The 17,462-nt window shown below is 46.9% G+C and overlaps 1 protein-coding gene and 1 pseudogene across 1 annotated transcript in view; one reads left to right on the top strand and one right to left on the bottom strand.

Moving 5' to 3' along the window:
* LOC135224655 (uncharacterized) overlaps window positions 1-17,462 on the top strand; it is an 84,352-nt gene that overhangs the window by 56,903 nt on the left and 9,987 nt on the right. The gene's annotated exons all lie outside the window — the stretch shown is intronic.
* Window positions 609-17,462, bottom strand: part of LOC135225087 (dynactin subunit 2-like) — a 19,167-nt pseudogene continuing 2,313 nt past the window's right edge.

The raw sequence follows: 17,462 nt of genomic DNA, 5'->3' as shown, positions 1-17,462 counted from the left end.
TCCTTTAGGGAAACCCTTCCCTTATACTTTGCTATTCTTTTTTAATTTCTTTGTATTTCCAGTAGGTGGTAGATTACCTGTATTCTTGTAATTTTTGTTAATATCTGGGTAGCTCCTGGAAATTGCAGTAGTGCTGATAGTTGCATAAGCTCAACTCATTTAATGCTACCATGCATATCCGTAATTATAGATCTATTATATAATGCAATATCCCTTAGTTCATTCCATTATAAACTTAAAGGGTTGGCAATAAAAACAGATGAACATCAATACTTTACTCCTAAGGAATTCCAAGATTACTTATCAATACATAAGTTAAAATTCTATCACGAAGTGGTTAAACATCAGCATCTGTAGATGCAATATACAAATTTATAAATGTAAAAATGCTGTGTTAATGAATAAACTGTATGCTATCTGCAGAGGTGCTCAAACCCCAATAAGGCATCTCTCAAATATAATTTGCAAAGGAAAGTGAACAAATGTTACTGTAAGCTAATAAATATACTCATTTCTGTTCTAGTATACCTACCAGTTTATGCAAAGCGCCAGAAGGGCTCTGCAAAATCCCTTGAAAACAAAACCAATGCTCGCCCCCCCTCGCTCTTGTCACGATGTCTATGTGCAGCAGAGGTCAGGGTTGTAGTGAAAGAAGACAGCCTACTTCTTTTGAAGTACCTGTATCCTGTTGTCCAGATCGTAATATTGTTCTGTATAACCTCTAAATTGTGACGCGAAACTTTGCCTGCACCGATGACAGGTGATCAGAATTGGATTGCAGCAATGAAGTTAAACGAGTTGAGCACATCAAGTTGTTTTATCGATCCACTGAACTGAATAGCTGGAAAATAAAGAGAAATTAAAGTTTATACTGTACAGTAGAAATGTGGATTAAATAAACCTGAAATTTATTAACAATAGGAATTTCTTACAGTGCATCAAAGTTAATTGGTACAAGACTAGAGAGTATATCATAATTGCATTTTTTTTTTAATTTGACCTACAATGCAGCAACTTTTGAGGATTCATACATACTAACAGGTCCAGAATGGATTAGGTACCATTGGGAAACCAGAATATTGGTAGCAACTGTTTTAATTCAAAGCTAGGTTATGTAAAATGATTCCAAGCCTTTATATTTTTACTTCAAATGAGCCTAAAAGTAGCCAAAAGTAAACCATTATTTAGTGCTATAATAGAAAACCATGAAATAAATAACTTTGGAAACTGAATGAATACATATTTCAGCACTTCTAGAGACTAGTTTTGCTGAAGCCTCAAACAGGCCAAGGAACTTTGGAAACTGAATGAATACATATTTCAGCACTTCTAGAGACTAGTTTTGCTGAAGCCTCAAACAGGCCAAGGAATTCTTCCATGGCATTTATGAATATAAGCTGGACACATAGTATAGTAGGCACAGTTTCTTTTTGTTACTGTCACTTAGCCCAGCAGTGATTTTTGTCACACCACTGTCTATCTCAATGTGTACTATAGAGAGATCATCATAACAAAAACATAATATGCACTACATTAAACTGGTATGAGAGAGATTATTTTATAATGAATTGGTTTGCTGTAGCCAAGATTATTCTGCAAATATGTTTTCTTTCTCTAACGGCAAACTGTATTAGGTGCTTCCTAACCAGACTAAATTATGTGGTAAGTAATGCAGAAGGCTTAGCTTAATTTATATTCATATGTTGCTACTAAGCTTAATTTATATTCATATGTTGCTAAAGTTATATCAGATGCCAAATTACCTGTAACAGCAGTGGCAGTAACATTGTTCTAACTGCTTTGTTAGCTATGAAAAATACAAATTGGTTAAAAATTTTGTTATATTCCACATCCTTTGGAAGCTTGAATTTTAAATCAATGGCCTCTATGGGCTTGTTCCATATGAATAAAATTCATAAATTCATATTCTGAATGACAATAATAGGGATTTCTTCCAGATGAACAGGGTTCATCTGAACAAAAACAAAAAAGTAACAATGTGGCTTGTTTCCCAAAATACTGTACCTATTTTCAGACAACAATACTAACTCATTTATGGTGAACAATGAATGGACCATACCTTGATCGTGTAGTGTCTCTAATGATACAAGACGATCAACCACTTCAGGAACTGCAGAACAGAGGGATTCTGTTTTCTTGACCAATTCATACAGCTCTGTCACCTAAAATGGTGAAAAAGTTAATTTTCACATCATAACACAAATGAGACAAGGCTTATTAATTTAATATCTAATAATAAAATCTAGAGAAATTAATTTTACCTGAAAAAATAAAACCTACTAAATATGTCTGTTACTTTTATAAACCTTGAAAAGACAAATTTTCAACACACTTAACAAATTTGAAAGGAAATCACAATGAAAATTAGAGTACTATTAGTAAGAATTGAGGTACATAACACTAAATATGACAATTTGTGCCAAAATTGCATTTTTCCTAACTATACAAACCTGAGGTCCTTTTACAATAGGAAGATACTAGCGGCAGCTGGATAGGTCGTAAGCTTTCGAACAAGGGGTTCGGTAGTTAACTGCTTGTCCGACAGGCGCGCAGCGCGCGACTGGGAGGTAAACAAATCACTTTTGCTTTGGCCCAGCAAAAACTGCAGAGTGAGGGGTGGCATGAGGTGGGGCTATGGTAAAGGACCTCAGGTTTGTATAGTTAGGAAAAATGCAATTTTTGGACAAATTGTCATTTGTTCCGACACGGCATACAAACCTTCGGTCCTTTTACAATAGGAAGGACTCACTTCTTGGTGGGTGGAATCTGAGTCTTTTGTGAACAGACTGGTGTTCGCCAACCTTGGAAGCCTCCTGGTCGTAAGAGCGAGGGAGGGATCCAAGCCTCTGTCCGATTGATCGGGGTGTGCACCGCAGGATCAATGGTCAGACCTCTGGACCGAGTACTAAGAGAGGGGCATGCGCATCTCTTCGTACCAGCAATGCAAGAACTTGTTTCCTGTACAGGAGCAAATATAAAGTCATGGGTTTGACTCTTGTCGGGCATCCACTTCCCCCCTTGTAGAAGGAAGTGGTGGATATTCTGCTCCTATCCCTAGTGAAAGGGATAGGATGGGGCTCTGTCATATAGCTCACCTGCATCTCGTCCTCATCCAGCGTAGTGACGACCATGGCCCTCTGCCCACAGGTAGAGGGGAAGGAAAAGATGGGAAGAGAGAGCAGTCACTCACTCACTCACACATCCATCCACACAGTACCACCAGGACTCGATGCTGTTCAGCCTGCGAGGTCTGGGTTAGCTACACAACTTGTTGAGCAGCCACCACGGGTCCCAAGGAAAAGGTATCCAAGGACCTGTGGGCAATATCCCGAAGGTAGAAGGACGTAAAGGTAGTTCTGGTAGACCAGACCCCTGCCTCAGGACCTGCGCCACGGAGAAGTTACTTGCGAAACGCCAACGAGGGGCCAATACTTCTGACTTCGTGAGCTCTCGGACGGGACGTACGGATGTCGTCACTACCATCAGCCTCATACGCCCTCCTGATGACCTCACGCAGCCAGAATGAAAGAGTGTTCTTGGATACTTCTTTCTTGGTGACCCCGGTGCTAACGAAGAGGCGTCGACACTCAGGCCTGAGGTGTCGAGTTCTCTTCAGATAGCGCCGTAGCGCCCTCACAGGACAAAGCAGCATCTCATCCGCATCATATCGGTGAAGTCCAATAGGGAGGGAATCGTGAATGACTCGAACCTGTCATCAGGGACTGACGGTTTCTGAGTCTTCGCAACGAAGTTCGGGACGAAAATCGAGCGTCACGGATCCACCCATCCCCTGGAGTGTCGTACATCATAGGAAAGACCATGAAGTTCCCCTACTCTCTTCGCCGATGCCAGGGCCAGCAAGAAGAGGGTCTTGAGGGTCAGATCCCTGTCCTGACGACTCTCGGAGTGGCTCGAACGGTGTCGAGTCAGACTCCTAAGGACGAGAGTCACGTCCCACGCAGGGGGCCTGAGTTCCCTGGGTGGGCAAGACCTCTCGAAGCTCCTCATCAGCAAGGAGATCTCGAACGAGTTCGAGATGTCCAACCCCCTCAGTTCAGGACGAGCGCCAAGGCGGCTCTGTATCCTTTAACTGTGGGGACTGAGAGGAGCTTCTCTCGGCGAAGAAACACGAGGAAATCCGCTACCTGCTGAAGAGTGGCTCTGAGAGGAGATAGACCCCGTCTACGACACCAACCACAGAAGACGGCCCACTTCCCCCTGGTACACAGCTGCAGAGGACTGACGGACGTTTCCAGCCATCTCTGTTGCTGCGCTACGAGAAAAGCCTCTCGTTCGCAAGAGAGGATGGTGGTAACAGCCAGCCGTGAAGACGTAGGGACTGGACTGCTCGGTGGTACCGCTCGACGTGTGGGGCTGGGCGAGAAGGTTGTGCCAAGGGGGAATCTCTCTCGGTTCTCCTGCGAGAAGAGCCAGCAGTCCGGATACCAAATGGCCTGTGGCCATTTGGGAGCCACCAGGATCATCCTGAGATTCGGGTGTGACCAGCGCTCGACTGATCACCTTGCGAATCAGGCTGAACGGGGGAAAGGCCTAGGCGAAGAGGAGGTTGTCCCACGGGGGTGTTGAAGAGCGTCCTCTGCAGCTGCCCATGGGTCCGGCACGGCCTAGAAGAACACCTGTAGCTTCCTGTTGTGCGGGTGGCGAACAGATCCACGACTGGTCGCCCCACAGGTCGAAGAGCCTTTTTCCGCCACGTCCTGGTGTAGAGACCATTCGGTCCCTATCACCTGATCCCGACGGCTGAGCGTGTCTGCTACTACATTCCTCTTCCCTGGAATGTAGCGTGCCGACAGCTCTATTGAGTGTGCCTGAGCCCAACTCGTGCACCTGCCGAGTCAACTGGGTACAACGGGAGAGACACTAGGCCCCCCTGTTTGTTGACGTAAGCCACCACCGTGGTGTTGTCGCACATCAACACCACTGAGTGTCCCATCAAGCGGTCCTGAAACTCTTGGAGAGCGAGGAACGCTGCCTTGAGTTCCAGTACATTGATGTGAAGGTGCTTGTCGTTCTCGTCCCACACTCCTGAAGTCAGCAACTCCTCCAGGTGTGCCCCCATCCCTCGGTCGATGCGTCTGAGAACAGCTGCATGTCCGGGGGGGGAGTGCGCAGAGGCACTCCTCTTAAGAGGTTCCTGTCGTCGAGCCACCAGGCTAGGTCCTGCCTCACCTCCTGTGTCAGTGACACTGGAAAGCTTGGGGGATCCGTCGCCTGTGACCAACTCTCCTTTAGTCTCCACTGAAGAGACCGCAGGTGAAGACGCCCGTGAGGGACTAACTTCTCGAGTGACGACAGGTGTCCGATCACGACTTTGCCATCGCTGAGCTACCTGTTCCTGCCGAGACAGGAACTGGTTGGCTGCCTCCCTGAATCTGCTGATCCGCGAGTCTGCGGGGAAGACTCGCCCTGCTACCGTGTCGATCAGCATACCCAGGTACTTCATCCTCTGCTTGGGCTCGAGATCGGACTTCTCGAAGTTCACAACGATCCCCAGATCGCGACAGAACTCGAGCAGTCGATCCCTGTCCTGTAGCAACTGCGAGCGGGAGCTCGCCAGGATAAACTAATCCAATCTTTTGTCGAGATACCTCATCAGACGTTATCCCAGTGCGAATGGGCCCAAGCAGACACCAGAGTGAACATCTGCGGTGAACACCTTGTGGGGCCGGGTTGAGAAGACCCGAAGCACAGTGCCCTGAACTGGTACACCGTCCCAGTCGAGGATGAAGCGGAGGTACTTTCTGGAGGACTGATGAATGGGTATTTGGAAATACGCATCCTTCAAGTCCACTGAAAGCATGAAAATCGTTCTCCTGATTGGGAGGTCGAGCACTGAGCGTCCGTCTCCATCGTGAACCGGGTCTGGCGAACAAACCGGTTCAGGGGAGAGAGATCTATCACCGGGGCGCCAGCCTCCCGTAGACTTTTCCACCAGGAAGAGTCGACTGTAAAAAAAAGCCCGGTGACTGATCCGTGACGATCTCTACAGCTCTCTTGCTCAGCATGGTCTTGATTCCTGTCTGAGTGCTACGTCCTTCGGTGACCCGGGGACGTACGACTGCTGTTGGACCGGGTTGGAGGTGAGGGGTGGCCGAGATTCGAAGGGTAATAGATATCCCTCCCGAAGGACATCTACAATCCAGGTCTCGGCGCCGTAGCGCTGCCAAGTTGCCCAATGGCTGGCCAGGCACCCCCCCCACTTCCGGCAGCAGGTGAGGGGGAACGCCGTCCCTAGCGTTTTCCCCCCTTTCTTCGGACTCTTCCCCAGAGCCTCCACGGATGAGGAGGGCTGGAGGAGGGCTGTTACGGCCCCCTTGCTAGAAGTCGAAGAAGACAGAGTCATTCCTCGGGGCTTCGACGCAGCAACCAGTCTTAGCAGCCGAGGAAGCGCTAAGCCGAGCTCTTAGACTTGGCCGCAGTCCGAGGCTGACCCAGAAGCCTTCGAGACTGCCTGGTGAACCAGACGGTCACTGTCATCAGTGCGCCGTCTGTCCACCGCAGCGTCCACCATCCTCTCCTGGGAAGAGAGACGTGGAACTCCGTAAAGGTCCGTTTCGAAGTCCCAATGCCGCTTCACGCCCGGCCGCCCTGGAAACCCGAGTAGGACAGGCGTTCCCTTCGTCGGAGAGAACCAGGTTGGCCCACAGGTTCACCGTCTGGTGGGCAAGGAAAGAGATGGCTCTTCCCCCCCGACTGGCAAAGTCTCCTGAAGGCCGAGTCCTCCTTCGGGAGAAATTCCCCCGGAGTTGGCTGCGACCTTAGATACTGTGAGGGACCACAGGATCTAGCCAGGAGACGGCCCTGGAAAGCTGCCATGGCGGTAGATTCCAGGCCTAGTGCCTCTTGCTGCGAGAACCACAGGTTCTCGGACAGGAGCTGTTGCAGAGACACACCCGGAGTCAGCCTAGCTAACTCCGGGTTCACCTGTTTGGGCGGCAGTCGGATCTTCAGATGGCACGTAAAATAAAAAACCGCCGCTGTCGTAGCAGAGGAGGTGGAAGTAGCTGCTAGACCTGCCAGACTTCAGAGAACCGTCCTGTCCAGAGACAAGCGATTCAACTTGGTCCGGTCCAGCACTGAGGTCAGCCAGCTCTGATCGCGGCAAACCCACCGTCGGTCTGGGTTCCCTCTCGGGCCCAGAACGACTCGAGCCAAAGCCGGACGTGGGCTCGGATGGTGGGAGTCGGCGATCCTTCCCCGAGGTCGTTGTGCTGACGAATCAGCGCAATAACCTCGGGCAAAGTTCCTCTGGATCTCTGGAGTGGACTGCATCCTTGTGGAGTCGGAACGTCCAGTCCCTCAAACAGGAGCACCTCCCGAGGACCCTCCTAACCTCAAGGAGAGGAGCAGCGACAGCCCCCTCTCGGTCTCCTCCAACCACCTGTGCGTACGACCTGGCTGGTCCGAGAAAACCGAGCCTGGTACGTACGACGACGTGGCGGGATCCTGAAGGGCGCACCCTTCACGATCACTCCTCAATACCTCGCCCCTCCCGGTGTAACCCGAGGAGGTTGAAGGTATGGGAGAGGCCAGACCTGACGCTCTCTCCTCGCTCACTGGCAGAACCCAGCGGGCTTGGAGGACTGCAGGCGATCGTCAACCCGCGGTGGTTGGCTCGAGCTGCAGACCTAGTCGAGACCGTCTCGCTGTGGAGAACGGCTGGACCGAAGAACAGCCCCCCGGCCCCGGTCTCGTCGTGTCAGAGGAGCTGGTGCTGGTCGCCGTACCCGATCGCTCTCTGTGAGAGCGACGGTCAGGCGACCGGCGAGCTCCACTGTCACGGTGAGACCGGTGCGTGTCCTCACTGTTGCGTCAGTTCGCTGGTACCAGCCGTGGCTGGTGCCGGCGAACTGGGGGGACCTCTTCCCAGCCCTCAGCCCGTGGCGGTCATGGACCGTCACGTTCCGCCCGGGTAGCAGCTGCTCGCCGCTGAGAGCGAGAGCTGGTCTGGTGAGAGTCGCGTGAGCGGCTGTCACCAGTCTTCCGCTCCAGTGCCGTGAACCTGACGCTGAGCGGACTCAGAGGTCTGGTTCCTGGCTGCACGGCCGGTCGCTGGTAGGCGACCGTACACTCGGTACCTCTCGCGAACCGAGCGGCCGAGCCGGATCCTGCTGCTGTGGCCGAACCACTGACAGCAGGTGAGGAAGTGCCGGTGTTAGCCGGCAACCCCTCTGGTCCCCGTAGTCTTCTTCCTTGCGGAGAAGAGACTGGGTCCTGCTCCCGAAGGAGCAGGGGCGACCAGCGGAAGAACCCCCCGTCTCGCCAGAGCGAGACGGGGCCCTTAGAAGCTCCCGAACAAGGAGACTTCTTAGGGGGGGGGGAGGCGACCTTCTTCTTCTTAGGCGGGGGAGCCTTAGAAGAAGAAGGGGAAGAGGCGGCAGACGACGACGACGAAGAAGACGATGAAGACGACGACGACACCTTCCTCCTCTTCTTCTTCTTCTTTCGTCAACCTCCATCAGGACCGACGTCAGGTCTGTCATCCAGGACGGAGCCGGGCTGCTGTTGCCGAAGCAACAGGGCCGGACGTGGCCTGTCCGAACAGACCAGCATCGGGAGCAGCGGCGCAGGAACAGGAACAACATCAGCAGGTGCGAGCATCACAGGAACGGCAGTATAGACGGGCAGGAGCAGGAACAGGAACAGCAGCGGTGGTCACGGCAGGTACGGCAGACTGAGAGGGTGGTACAGCTGGTCGAACCAGCGGCACAGACGTCATCGGTACCGGTGGGAGGTCCAGGGGCGAGCTCTTCGGGCACATGAAGTCCGGTCGCGGCAGCACGGCAACCAGGTGGGCGGCATCACACTCCCCCTAGTTACGGCGACTGGCCCCTGCACCGATGTTGTGGGTGTTACAGAGACCGCTTCTGGATGTACCACAGGTGAGGAGGTGACGCGTAGCCGGGTGGTGTGTCCAGGGTCGTGGTGGTGGTTGTGACCGTTGCATGCGTAACCGCCACGGAGCCAGCGAGATGATAGAGCAGCCCCTGGACACTCGGCAACGCCCTGCAGTCCCAACGATTTGCCCACACCTGTCCAAGGTCATCCTTCACGGCAACCGCACCTGAGGAGGCAAAAGTCGGGTGATTAGAAGGATCCTCTACCCGCTCGCGCGAAGACGAGCGGATAGAGGACCCAGAATACAACTCTACGTCGGGGTATCTAGCGCCCTCCTCCACACTCGACACGTCGGGAGGGAGAGGAGAAGGACCTAGACACCCCCCCCGAAGGGGAAGGCGCGAGACGTGGAAGTTGAGCGGGCGGCAGGAAAGAAGACGAAGTGTCCGTCACCAAAGGAGTCGCGGGAGAGCTTTCCGACGACTCCTTTGCAGGCCTTCGCTTCTTCCTGCCCTCATACAATGTCCACTGCGCCTCCGACCAGTCAATACACACATCACAGGGCTCGGCCCGGGTGCATTCGCGCCCCGGCACCGAGACACAACACATGAGGGTCAATCTCCGGGAATGATCTAAACTTCCCGCATTTGCGCCCTTCGATACCCGGGCAAAGTCTCCTGGGGTAGCGAGGCGAGGAGATTCCATCATATTCACTTGCAGGGAGTAATTAAATATGAGAAGAGAGAATAATTGTACTTACAAGCTCTTTCATACACAATTACAAACAAACTTAGAAAGCAAACGACGAGCAGCGGGCAGAGAGCGAACACACACGTCCATCCACTGTGAGGCCGAAAGCAAAGTGATTTGTTTACCTCCCAGTCGCGCTGCGCGCGCCTGTCGGACAAGCAGTTAACTACCGAAACCCCTTGTTCGAAAGCTTACGACCTATCCAGCTGCCGCTAGTATCTCCTATTGTAAAAGGACCGAAGGTTTGTATGCCGTGTCGGAACAATATTACTTAACCTTGAGACCACACATCTTGGCTCAACAAACAGTAATTTTACCTAAAACTACCATTCTGTATTATTTCACAACTGCTGAGTCCCAACCTTTTACAAATGTCTCGTTTTAATCTTACCTTACTCTGTTTATCAGCTCTCAATAGCAGAACTTCTTTTCAGATATTGAATTCATGCGTGTGTGCACAGCATGCAATCGCCCTTCAATGTGATCTAAGTGAGTTGGTTCCAAAAGGGCTAAACGTGAGCTCAAGACTTGCACAGCACCTAAAACAGACTTGTGATTTGTCCACGCTGATAAGCTACTCTGAAAGACAGACAAACAAGTTAACAGACATTGAAAATGAACCATCTGGGTTCCTTCTGTCCATTCAAAGATACAACCCTCTTGTGTTGATTTCTGCATCAGTACTTATTTGAGGGTCGACAAGTATGTACTGATTAGCTGTTGATTAGTATAATTATTGCATATTATAGTACGTATTACTGTATTTTCCTGAGTTAAAATTATATTACAGGACTTCCTGAGAAAAACAATATGGAGTCAACATCCCTTTTTATTGTGGAAAATAAAAATTTTTTTTTGAAGAACAAATATACTGAAGCAAAAAATCCTGTACATACGTACTAGCTTATCTGGATTGTTTCCAATAATAGATTCCAGGTGATCGATCCTTTTTTCTAATGCTGCTACATTGGCAAGTTGATTAATCTGCATGTTCTGGAGCATAATATAACTCGTACGTAATAGCTGCCTCGCTACCAACCACTGCCTGTGCTGGCACCTGATTTATCAATTTTTCTTCTCCGAAACTAGTCCAGTTTTCTTAAAACCCTCTAGTAAGGTCACAAGCTTTCTCTAAAAAGATTTACAAAAAATGCATTGTGAAAAGAAAACCACATAATGTAAGAGCTACTAAGAAAAAGCACTTTTCCTTATTAGAATTTATCAAGACAACTTGAATAACCTTACTTTTGCAGTGTATCTGAGGTTGGGATAGTGGAGGACACAACTCAGATCCAAGAGTCTCTTCCAGTTTGAGGTCCGTCAGTGTATTTGGAGCGGACTCACTTGTTTAGCCAGTTCAAACCGATGATGCAGAACCATCACCACATGGTACAGATCCCTGTAGTAAATGTATTTTGAAGTAAAAAGGTTGAAATCCAGTCCTGTGTCCTGACCTATCGGAGATTTTTCCCTAACCCCACCTTTTACGAGAACACCTAATTAATGCTTAACTCTTTTCACTTGCTAAAGCCTAAAGGGTGTTACATACTTTCATTATCTGACTACTAACCATTTGTCTTTTTGTTTTTCCAATATGTACCTTATAACAAGGTATGTATGGCTATGTATATGAACACTTTGTACTTTCATTTCAAAGCATCAGAATCTTTTTTTTAGTTTGATTTCTCATAAATTCAATAATAGGCTATTGCTTGTTTGTTCAATTCTACTTTATAGAAAGTTATGATTTGCTACAGTTCCAAGCAAGAGTAAGCATCCTTTTTTATCACTACCCAATTACTTTTTTTAACTTTCAGTGCATCTGTACAAAATCCAGACATTCTGGTAGAAAGGGTAGTCAGTTCTTTCTCCCCCCTGTGTTAGAGCACATGGAAATCTGGGTCTCTGAAAACCCTTGAATATGCACCTTTATTATCCATCTCCATATGCTTTATGTTTATTGGCTAGATTTCACTTTGTACAAATTTGTGCACTGCCCCACAGATTTATATGTAAATATCGGAGGAACAGCCTCTTACAAAATTTCTAACTATGATAGTACATATTGGCTTGTTACGGTATTTTGAATTTATTGTAGACACCACCCTACTTATAAACAAGTTGCGCTACAGACAAACTTTCGTATGTTGAATTGTTTGTGGGTTGGTTACTGTACAGTATGATATAAAATGCAATTCACTGTACATGCAGTGGAACCGTATTTTATAGAACAGGTGTAGCAACAAAATTTGAACTTATAGGTGGCAAAGGATAGCACTCTGAACACAATTTTAATTTGCTATCCTGTTTGCTTGTCTCTGAATATTTGTACATTTAATGTTTGTAAGTAGGGGCCTTCTCTTCACAGGAAGGTGTCTGTATCTTGTTTACTATTTGTACCGAGTTTTTAATATTATACACTCACTCACCAACCCTCTGGCACAATGATATAAAGATTTGAAAGACCTGACTAAGCACTGTACCTTCACGGCATCAACATCTTCCAAGAGCTGTTGGACTCACATTTCAGTCGCTGAATATTTCTGATAATGGTTTCCACTCTTCTCCCTCTCCTGCTAGCTCCCATTCCATACGCCTGTTTAAACAAATTCATGACATGAGAAAAAGATGTTGCTTCTATGTCTTTCCATTAAAATATATCTGTACAAAACTTTAACACCATTGAAAGTGCAGTAGACAAATAATGAAGATCTAACTGGGTAAAGATAGGACTTTAAATCATAGCAGTGCACGTAAGACATCAACATCCATCAGAGGGGGGAAATTCAATTACAATTAGTACCGAAAATGCATAACATTTTTATAGGTACAACAATTAATATAATGTTTTAGGCATACAGGTATGTCACTTATCACCAACTAGAATAATCCTCAATAAGCTGAAAGTTGAGTTATCAGCAGTTGAAAGAGAGAGGTCAAGGTCATTTACTTTCGATGACTGGAAACACACTGTGGTGTCAATTCACAGGTGAATTGTATTACGTTCAAAATATGATATTGTTATGATACAATAAAGTTTGTTCATACTTACCTGGCAGATATATATATAGCTGTATTTTCTGAAGTCCGGACAGAATTTTAAAAACTTCGACACACGCAGTGGTCGGGAGGCCAGTGGTTAGTACCCATTCCCGCCGCTGGGAGGCGGGTATCAGGAACCATTCCCATTTTCTATTCATAATTTTTATTTCCACTGTCCCCTGAGGGGAGGTGGGTGGGTGGGTACTTGATTATATATATCTGCCAGGTAAGTATGACAAACTTTATTGTATCATAACAATATCATTTTGTTCATGAAACTTTACCTGTCAGATATATATATAGCTGAATCCACCTTTGGAGGTGGGAAGGGACAGAATAGAAGGATTTTGGGGGAAACAAATGCATGCAGATTATTTACATCTTGGTTCCACCTGTTAGCATAGCTGACTTCGTGATTACTGTCACCCAACCCAAGTCTGCTTCTGCTTTACTAGAGTTGCCAGCGGAGGTAGAGACCTATAAAGCTGGTGCACTCCAGATGATCTGTCAACGGCGGGGTTCCGATGACTACAAGTGACTAGACCATATTGACCATACCATGAGGGCTAAGAAGTAAAAATAAATATATATATATATAAATATATATATCACCACCTGAACCAACCTAGCCAAAGTTAAGTGTGTTAACTAAGGCTTAAGATTTAAGAAGTCGCCGTTGTCGGCGACTCAACAACTAAATTAAGAGCTCTTCCTAACCATTTTCTACAGGATAGGATGAGTGGTACTTCTTGCCCCCAAGATTGTGTCTGCAGACACGTATGGCCCTAGCGAGCAGCAGATCTCATATGCCATCTTCACATCTCGCAGGGAGTGTGAAGTGAAACACAGAGTTGCTTCGCTAAAAACATGGTACTCAGGATGTTGCTGAGTGCCATGCTCTGTTGAAATGCTTCGAGGCCGCGCCCTCACCTCGTGAGCATTCAGATAAAAGATTCAAATCTTTGGTGCAAACACAATGAAGGAGCATTTTTGAAAGAACTCCTTAACACTAAAGCCAGGGTGTTCTTCGATATGGGCAAGTCTGGTCTTTTTCGGAACACTGCAGATTGCCGAATGACTTCGAATTTCTTGAGTTTTATGTAGATAAAACTTGAGAGACCCGACAGGGCAACAGGACTCTCTCTGGCTCTGCCCACTAACTTGTGCCATCCTTGCTTCCAAGCTCCTGGCCCAAGGACAAAACGGGTTTCCATTTTTAGGCCACAACGGAAGGCTTAGAGAGCACACCGCTTGTGTTCTCTAAAGCCAAAACTTGTGACGATGGCTTAAAATCTCACTAACCCTCTTTTGTCGTATCTAGGTTGGTTTAGAAGAAGGCCTTCCTGATCACATGCAAGAAAGTTAACAGGTAGGAGAGGTTCGAATGCTTTGGACATCAAGAACTTCAGACTACGTCTAAGTTCCATATTGAAAGCTTCGATCTGGACATGCACAGTCAGTCCGTCTGTACTAAAGTCAGGTGGACCGACCAGTTGACCAGTCAGACGAATCAAGGACAGCAAGCTGTACCCTGAAGACCATAAGGCACTATTCTTCGCTGAAGGATGAGTGTTCTGGACTGCCCTGGGCGATTCAATCTAAGCAAACCTTGGGGGTGTATCAACGCAACCCAATGTCATCAGCGAATCAACTCCTGACTCGAGCTTCTGGTGCCAGGAGAAAGGAGCGAGGAGCAAAAAGGCGATTCAGTCCCGAAGGAAGAATGCCTGACATCAAACCTGGTCTCATGTTACACGATCATCGGGGGTGTATAAACGCAACCGACTTCGTCAACAAGAAACTCAGGGCGACTATATGTCGCCTGATCTCGCACGAGTGTCTGACTCCGAGAAAACAAGGTGAGACAAAAAGTAGATGGTGAGCGAGATTCGAGATTCCACAGAACTCAAAGATTAGTCGTGAAGGGCTTTGTTGTTTGACAGACGCAATCCTCTGAGCCCAAAGGCCGTCAACAACATATTTGCGTATCTGTTTGCGTATTCTTAATAGTTGTGACTGCCAGCTTATCCATTCTTCAGACGGAAATGGAAGACGGTAATCTTATTCCTGTCAACATCTCGATAGCCTGAACGTAGTCAGACTCAGAGCGGAGAGGTTATAGGTACCTTTCGAGTTAGAGTAGAACCGACTCTCTCTCGGAAAAGGTCCTTGGAAAGTGAACTAGGAAGTATGGTAGAACCTCTGTGAATCCAGGATCCTGAAGGCCAACATGGGCGATCAGCGTCATTGTCGCTCCTGTGACATCATAAATCCTCTATTACATTTCCTAAGCAATTGAAAAAGGGGAAAAGAGACTAAACATCCATCCCCGTTCAATATCATAGGATGGCGTTTAATGGTACCGATCCCAGATCGAGAAAATAAGGGAGCAGAGAAGAAGCCTCTTCGTCCTCAACATATCGGAGAAGAATGAAAGGGGCGTCCCTAAAGTCTCCACAACTCTCAAACTTACTTCTAAAGAAAGATTCCACTCGGAAGTCAATATAGTTGCTGCCGTCGATTCGAGACGATTCGTACGGACTTTTGCAAATCCTGTAACGAACATCTAGAGGATCGTTACATTCTATGCCTGTTGTTATAATAGGCTCTTTCTCGTAAAACTCGAACAGACCGACCTGACCCGAGAAGATACTTCTTATGAGAGAGCTGTGGAATATCAGAGTTGATCTGGACCACTGGTTCCAAAAACTCGTTTCGAGGACTGGAGGGACTACCGAATCGCTTTACTTCTTTAAGATTAAGATCCAGGACATCTGAAACCCTATCCAGATGTCCGGCACCTTCTTTCTATCACCTCAGGTGATCAGACGCACTGAGAGATGTTCAGAATCATTCCAAATAGATCTTGAATAATATTTCAGTTTCCCGGTAGGAAAAAACTGTGGTCTGAATTGCAGTCTATTCGGAGAAACAATCTTATTCAGGAAGGAAATGGTCCCCAGCAAGCTCATCCATTCCCTCCCCGAGTATGCTTACTTCCCTAATAAGGCTGCGCTTTGCTAAGCAGGGGAGCATATAAAAGTGCAATGTTGCGGTAGACTCGTAGTTCTATACCGTGCGGTAACGAGCACCGAAAGGATTAAGAGATAACTCTGTTGAACATAGTAAGGCAAAAACGAATGCAAACGTTTAGTTCATTCACGTAAAAAGAAAATCCCCTCAATCTTAGGTTCTAAAGTCCGTGATTGGTAGGACAAAGATACAGTTAGTCAGTCAATCCCAGCAGGAGAGACGTAAAAACCGCCAGCACAGAGATACGGTTAGTCAGTCAATCCCGCAGGAGAGAGAGACAGACACAGCGTGACAGCAGCCGCCAGCAGCTTACAAACGTCGTCTCTTAACTTTATGTTCTGGGTTGCAGCTACCCTATTCTACGAAGAAATAGGTCCGTTATTTTTTTGAGCAGAAGACTCTCAAGCTGGTATATATAAGCGAAACAGAAAACGCTAAATATATAGATGCGTTTGTGTCGTCAGAACACTACCATACAACGGAATAAAAAGGAATAAATCGGAAACTCCTGGAAGGCTGCAGGGAGTAACGATTAAATGTCCTTAAATAGACAATAGACCTCTCGGTTTGCCATCCAAGAGGTAACTACAGCAAGCGTATATGACTTGAACCAACCAGAAATAAAATAACGCAGGCAAAATATGAAATTATATCACAAAGGTTGTTCATACTTACCTGGCAGACATATATATAGCTGAATTCGGAAATACAGCTACATACATATCTGACAGGCAAGTTTCATGAACAAAACTTAAGAGAATCGAAGCAGTAAGCTCAAGCTTCTTATGTTATTGGACATAAGCGTTCATTGACGTAGTCTACAAGTCTATTTCTTGTACGAGTCTGCGAATGATGAATGGTAAAAGATAAATCGGAAACTCCTGGAAGGCTGCAGGGAGTAACGATTAAATGTCCTTAAAATAGACAATAGACCTCTCGGTTGCCATCCGAAGAGGTAACTACAGCAAGCGTATATGACTTGAACAACCAGAAATACCATAAAAAAACGCAAGGCAAAATATGAAATTATATCACAAAGTTTGTTCATACTTACCTGGCAGACATATATATAGCTGAATTCGGAAATACAGCTACATACATTATCTGACAGGCAAGTTTCATGAACAAACTTAAGAGAATCGAAGCAGTCAGCTCAAGCTTCTTATGTTACTGGACATAAGCGTTCATTGACGTAGTCTACAAGTCTATTTCTTGTACGAGTCTGCGAATGACGAATGAGAGCTCTCGAATCTTGTCAATAAGAGCTTATTCGCTTACGCAATATCAAGTTAATGAGATGTTTGTCAATGAGAACTAACCCATTTACGGGACAAAGAGATCTTTTGTCAATGAGGGGATACCCACTTACTTGACAAAATGATAGTATATTGTCAATGGGGGAAAGTCACTGAATTGACAAAACGTAATCCAGGAAGTCGAGCATTTTATTTTTCCGATTCCCGTCTCAAACAAGGAAGGGGCAAGAATCCTGTTAAGAGACTGGGCTTACGGCAGGTAGAACGACGATGTTCAATTCGGCAGCGAGTAGTTCCGACTAGAAAACTAACAAAATCTATCATCTGAAAAACCCTTTCAGATGGGCTAAAAAGCTTGCAAAATTATCCTGGGAAGAGGAAGAAACTCTCCAACCAGCTTCCTCTCCCGTTATCACAACTAATGCCTGCTAAAGCTTAAAATTTATTGGCAGTATGGCAAAGGAAGTCCTGTCTTGCGCTTCCTGAAGAGCGTCCTTTTTG

Source organism: Macrobrachium nipponense, chromosome 12 (genome assembly GCF_015104395.2).
Source record: "Macrobrachium nipponense isolate FS-2020 chromosome 12, ASM1510439v2, whole genome shotgun sequence".
In the NCBI taxonomy this organism is placed as follows: domain Eukaryota; kingdom Metazoa; phylum Arthropoda; class Malacostraca; order Decapoda; family Palaemonidae; genus Macrobrachium; species Macrobrachium nipponense.
This window is presented reverse-complemented; position numbering and strand designations above follow the sequence as displayed.